The 6492-nt window shown below is 43.4% G+C and overlaps 1 pseudogene; it reads right to left on the bottom strand.

Annotated features, from left to right (window-relative positions):
- Positions 1-2467: 2467 nt before the first annotated feature.
- LOC150012549 (dnaJ homolog subfamily A member 1-like) lies at positions 2468-4266 on the bottom strand (annotated as a pseudogene).
- Positions 4267-6492: the final 2226 nt, after the last annotated feature.

Here is a 6492-nt window from a genome sequence, read left to right as displayed (position 1 = left end):
AGGCTGATAAAACCCCATGAGTAAATGACCCTCCACAAGCAGAAACATTAATCTGCTACAGGTCATGCCTTGCAACATTAGAGAAGTTTTCATCAAGGTGATATCTTGCACAGATGCAAGTTGGTACCTTGGAGGTTTGAAAAAATGGCTGTCCATTAATATTCTGATTGTCTTAACACAACTTGGGTGGGAGTCCTTGGTAAGTGTTAGGAAGCTTAAAAGTGGAGGCAGCACACCTTAGTGGGGGAATTGGACAAATGGCTGAAGAGCTTGAGCCCCCAGGACATGGAAAAGTGGTTGACTTTGGGTAGTTGGGCTGGTAAGCAGTGAGCATGTGAAATAGGGCAGGTAGAGGTGGAGGAAGAAAGTGAGGACAATGGGGCAAGAGAAAAGACTGGAAGAGCTTGCCCCTGGTTGGTGGGGTGGTGACACTTTGAGGATATAGTGAAAGGAGTGACAGGGACAGAGTTAGTATTAAGGGAAGGACATTAGATGTCTGGAGGTGAGGGAAGTGGGGCTGTGGGGGGGCAGCATATGAATCCTGAGTGGTGCTGGCTATAGGGTGCTGAGACCCCCACCCTATTATACCCCTGTTCTTCCTTCAGATGCAGCAGAAAGAACCCAACAGGCTGCTTGAATGGGGTGCTTTTTCTTCCCCAAAATAGAAGTCAGCCATCTCGCATAAGTAACTGTGCTTCTTTCACCCAAACACTTCGTTTTCTTCTCTATATTTTATCACATCTCTCTTCCTCACAGACCTCTTTCCTTCACTGGAGCACTCCTGACTCTCCCTTCTTTGCCACCAGTGACCATTAATTGGTTCATTCATTCACTCAGTCAGCATCGTGGAACTCCTTCTACATTGACTTTCCAGAAACCATCCAAGACATTCTAGATGCTACTAAGTAGAGTCTCTGTCCTGAAGCAGCCTGCTTCCCAGCACCAGAGACAGGCTGGGGCTGAGATAAGTAGCAGTGCAGAAGGAAGCACAGTGTGCCCGGGTCAGCTCAGGCAGAGGTGGGCGAGAGACTATGGTGTGTGTGGGTAGGGTGGTAACAGTAAATAAGGCTTCAAGAAGAGAGTGGTTGAGCTGAAATATGAAAACCATATGGGAATTAGATGGAGAAGAAAGCAGAAGGATCTGACCGAAAGAGGAAATGCCATGTTAAAAGCATGGAGGTTGGATGAAAGAGAAAAGACCAAGTGAAAGCCAAAGCCAAAGCGAAGCGGGCAAGCAAGCCAGGCTCTGGGTGACAGGCTGCCTGAAGAGGCCAGAGCAGAGACTGCAAGAGAGGTGAGGTGGAGAGGGGGGCAGAGGCCAGATCACAAAATGTCTGCTATGCTGCAATGAGGAGTTCAGACTTGATCTTGAAGGTACAAGAGTTTACTGAGAAGTCTGATGTGAGGGGTGGGTTGGGTACAAGATCAGATTAAAGAGATGTCACTCTGGTTGTGAGATGAATAGACTGGTGGACAAGGGGTGTCAGGTGGAGGGACCAGTTGGTTAGGAGGCTACTGTCATCTCCAGGGCAAGAGAAAAGTAAGCTAAGTGAGAAGGGGGCAAAGAATACAGATTATGTAAGAAGGTAGCACCATCTGAAGAGCAAGACATGGGAAAACCAAGGAGAGGACATCTCCCAGAATTCCAGCAAGTCTAATAAGCTCCCTCCTCCCCCTCACTCGCCATAGCTCCTTTCCTTGAAGGGTACTTCAAACTCCTCTCCCTCAAACTCCCGCTCCTTGCATCTCTGCGTTTGTTCAACTCTCCGCCTCACACCTTCCTCTCATATGTATACAGTACCACAATTCCTAACAAGTGCTCTTCTCCAATATGCTGAAAGTCCTCTCCTCCGAATCTCATTTTTACCTTCTTTATTCTTTCCTTCTTCCAATTCCATGCTTTACCCAGCGTGACACCATAGCACAGGTTGAACTGGCTTCCAGCCTCTTGCCTTAAAGGCTGCTTGGGAGAAATGGTCAAAAGACTTTCCTGGAAGGTAGGATGAGGGAGATATGGGCTTGGAGAGGAGAGAAATCCAGAGAAATGGAATGCAGGGTGAATTTAAAGCAGAAATAAAATTCAATTGTAGTGGTTCATTGGTTACAGATTTACTGTGGTCCATGGAGATTTTTCACATCATATAGTCCTAAATTTGAGGGCTTTTTTTTTTTTTTTTTTAGTGTGGGAGAGAATCTAATTTTTTTTTAAATTTTGAACTTTTATATTTAGTTTATTCTTTATTAACTTTTAAAACACTACCATAATTGAATATTAAAATAAAAACAATAGCAAGTAGTGAGCACATTATGATACTAGTCCTTCACTCATTTGCTATTATATATAACATGCCAACACTGAGTGTTAGTCACTGGCCCCATTTAGAGGTCGACACTGAATACCACCCCTAGGATGTTCATCATGCTCATATGCCTCTCCATTGTAATGGCACTGTCTTCTTGATTTGGATCAGTCCACCAGTTCTACCTGGTCCATTTCAGCAGTCTCTTCTACTTCCTTTCTTTCAGGTAGGACTTTTTCTAGCAAAGAGAGTTTATCAGGAGAGAGAAAGCCATTCTCAAAAAAGTTTACCTTAAATTTAGTAATGATGTTACAGAGCAAAAGGGGTTTTTTTCACGTGGTGCCTTCGTGTAAAATCCAACAGCTAGTGTTGAGGAAAACAGGTCTTTATTTACAATATTCCAACCTGGGGAGGGCAGTGAGCGCTTCAGCTCAGAGCCCTGTTCTCCCAGGGGACCCAGCACTTCCCTTGCTCCCCTAAAAGCTATAAGCCAAAAACATGCCCAGAAGTTCCCCGTCCCTTATCTGTCAGCTGTCTCCTTTAGGATCTGGGGTACAATGTCATCAGCCTCCATTTAACGGACCCAGAAAACCTGTGCCATGTTGCACTGGATCATGCATGGTTCTCTCTCTGCCCTTTCAAAGCCGCGTGGATCTCTCTTTCTTCCTTGCAAACCACGCAGAACACTCCTCTCTGCAAAGCACGAGGTTCTCCTCCTCTCCTTCCTCTCCCCCAAATGGCAGCTGCCTTATTTTTAAATCCCTGACTGTGGCCTATGATGCAGTGGGTAGGGTAACTTGTTCTGACCATTTGCAGAACCTTGCACAGGCCCCATATGCTCTTTCCTCACCATTCAATGGTCAAAAGCCCTCCTATCTCTTTGGGGCCTTGGAAGAACCAAAACCATTTGCATAACTAAGACACTAGCTGCCTGTTACAGATATACAAAGGCATCTTGAAAGCTGCCCTCTTCCTCCCATCCCCCAACCCACAGGCTCTGGGGATTTGGGGGGACCCCCGCTCTGTAACAATGAGCAACCTTTTTCATATGGTCTCTGATAACTTCACATGCCTTCATTTAGCACACACTTGGTATCTCTATGCTTGACTGTGGTTCATTTGTCAGGAGTAGCTATTGGCTTTGGGAAGTCACACAATGTTTCAACCAACTATGTGTCCACACACATGAAAAGGTCTTTCTCTCATTGAGTGAAAACAGCATGGCCCTCCTTCTGATCTAGAATAACGATAATATCTCCTGTCTCCTGCCTGGTTCTTGGTCTCCTTCACCATGAAATGTTTTCTTCTGGCCATCGTTCTTGCTTTTGTGAGTATGAACTCATAGAGTCTTCTTCTCTCGAACTACCTTCCTTCCATGGCAGCGCTTACATCCCTCCGTGGGACTGATCTGTCCCCCGTGTCCCTGGCACGCCATGCACACAGACTGAATTTGCTCAGCCATTCCAGGTCCTATCTGATGAATTCTTATTTGCATCCCCACAGCTTGGCAATTGGGACGGCACTCTACTGCTCCTTTCTCACCACCTCAGCCTTCACATTTGTCACAAATCACATTCTTTTGCAAAGCTGGTTTTCTTGTCACACCATTATATTAATCTTCTAAGGTTACTGAGAACTGATGCACAACATTTTTACCTCTTCTTTCTCTCTCCATCCTTCCACCTCCTTCAAAGAATGTACCAAATATATCCGTGGGGTAGCCAAAACCACCACCTGCTCCACCGTCTTTAATTGCCTGTTCTCCTCCTTTGTCATGTAATTCCCTTTTCTTTACATCAGAGAGCATTTCCTAAGCTTGAGAAATCTCCTTAAACTTTTCTTCTGCATTTAGATTCTTATCAAGGTGGTACTTCAAGGCCAGCTTCTTGTAAGCCCTTTTCAATTCTTCCTGGGTGGCATCGGGTTTGACCTCCAAAACATCACAGTTAGTGGTTTCTTTCACCATTTTTGACAGTGGGTGAGCAGGCTGAGGCCGGTGTGAGAGAGCAGGAAAGAGCACGTTCTTGTTGAGAACCTAATTCTCAAGAGAACAAGAGAAGCCACCCTTCCTCCTGCCTTCTCAGCCACTGTAAGGAGTGGGAGCAGAGACTCCTGATTCCAGACATTTCATAAAGACAATGGGGGATTCAGAGGAAACATGAGGAGTCTTTTTTGTGATTTCCGTATTAACATGTCCAAAGTAGTTTAGTTATCACCTGCTAATGTTTTGCTTGGCAATTCCACATACATTATATTTTTCTCTAATCCTTACATCAACCTTATGAGGTAACTATAATTTCACTTTAGAGATGAAGAAACTGGGGACTAAGAAACTGACCCAGGTCTGCATGAGTCCTCAGCCTTTCCCACTCTGACATGCCCTCCTTCCACTGTCAAGTTAATGATGTTTAAAAATAAAAGGAAAACAATAGTAAGCCATATTAGCCTAACATAAATACAACCCTACATTTTATTTCCCTGTTTCCCAAAACGTTAGAAATGCATCTCACTCTCTGGATTTTGCTTTGAAACAGAGAATTAAAAACGTTTCTTACAGAATTTTGATTTTTTTTTTCCCAGATGAAATATTTGATGTCCTGACATGTTTTTGGTTTGTTTATTTGTTTGTTGTTGAAGACAGCGTTAAATAAAATATTTCACTAACCCTACCTTTCAGCCCTTTCAAAGACAGCTTCTCAGGGGACCCAATCTTTGGAGGGATATGTTAGAATTATTTCCCAGGACCTTCAAAAGGCGCAGAAGATTTGGAAGAAAATTGTTTCCCCACTGCCTGGGTGGGGATGAGAAGCAGGCTCAGTGGGCAGTAGGTGGAGATATAAACAGGCAAAGGAGTCCAAAGTGGGGTGCAGAAGGGGAGAGACAAGTGGGGTCCTATTGTAATGAAAATATTGAAATATGAGAGTAGCTTTGGAACAGTAGATGACAGAAGCTGGAAGGACCTTGAGAAGATTATTAGTAAAAATTTAAAGGGTTTCAAAGAGGCTGTTAGCAGAAGCCTAATGTCCCCAAAAAGTCTATCTGTCAAGGATTAAAGAAAAGTGAGTAAAATGTTACTGGAAACTAGGGAGAAGAGGCTCCATTATGCAGTGACAGGAAGTTTAGCAACACTCTTACCTGCAATAATGTGGAAAATAAAAAATGTACCTCATGAACTGAGTGGTCTAACTGAGGAGATTTCCAGGCAGCGTTACAGTCACCCTGGCTTATTTTTGCTGCTTAAATTAAGAGATGAGGGGAGAAGAATAAGCTCAAGAGAAAAAAAAAAAAAGGTTATATATGAAGAAGACAGAATTTACTGAGTTTGAAAATCCCCTGCCAATCCAGAATGGCTTCTGGACAAAAGTAAAATTTAGGGAATGGTCAGGAAAACATGGCATAATGATGAAACCAAGAATGTGATTATAAAATTAGTAAGACTTTGGAAGGATTTAAAGTAATGCTTTAGAAAACTATTCAGTCAAAACAAAGCAGCTTCAGCAGAAGCCTAAGGTAGGTGGTAATTTATCATAAAGAGATTTGTAGATGTGGCTTTTCCCCCCATTGGCATGAACCGCAGTATGATTCGTAGGAGGCTGTCAAAAGTTTTAAAAGAATTATATAAGCAGAAACAAGGCCAGCTTGGATTAAAGAGACAGAGAAGGTGCAAAAAAAAAAAAAAAAAGGTTTTGATTTCCCAAACTTTGAAGGCTGAAAAAAGAATGACACAGAGAGTAGAACCCAGAGCCATAGTGACTAATTCTCAGAGCTTGATCTCTAATCAAAGCTGGCCACATGTGCCCTGCCAGGTTTCAGACAACTCCCAGGATTGCTACATGCCTCCTGTTTCCTCCTCTTTGGTGGGAGTGTCTATAGCAGTTATTCTTTGCCTGTCATCCACCACTGCATGTTAGGTATGTGTTCGGGAGACATGGGGGATGGGGAGAAAGATAACTTGCCTCTTCGATTCTCAAGTTTTCAGATACAGATGAACTGTACTGAGGGAATGGTGTCTATCACTCTATGGGATGGAGACTTAGCACAGCTTCCTTGACAGCTTATGCACTCTGTTCCCTCTGCCTGGTATTATCTTCCCTTACTTCCCTTATGGTTAATTCATATTCACTCTCTAAGATTCAGTTTAAAAATAATCCTCTTTATGAAATTTCCCTAGTTTCATCAGTTCAAGTTAGTG

This window comes from Furipterus horrens, unplaced genomic scaffold (genome assembly GCF_987537825.1).
Source record: "Furipterus horrens unplaced genomic scaffold, mFurHor1.1.pri manual_scaffold_4, whole genome shotgun sequence".
Classification (NCBI taxonomy): Eukaryota; Metazoa; Chordata; class Mammalia; order Chiroptera; family Furipteridae; genus Furipterus; species Furipterus horrens.
Note: the sequence above shows the minus strand (reverse complement) of the source record. Positions and strands in the feature narration are given on the sequence as shown.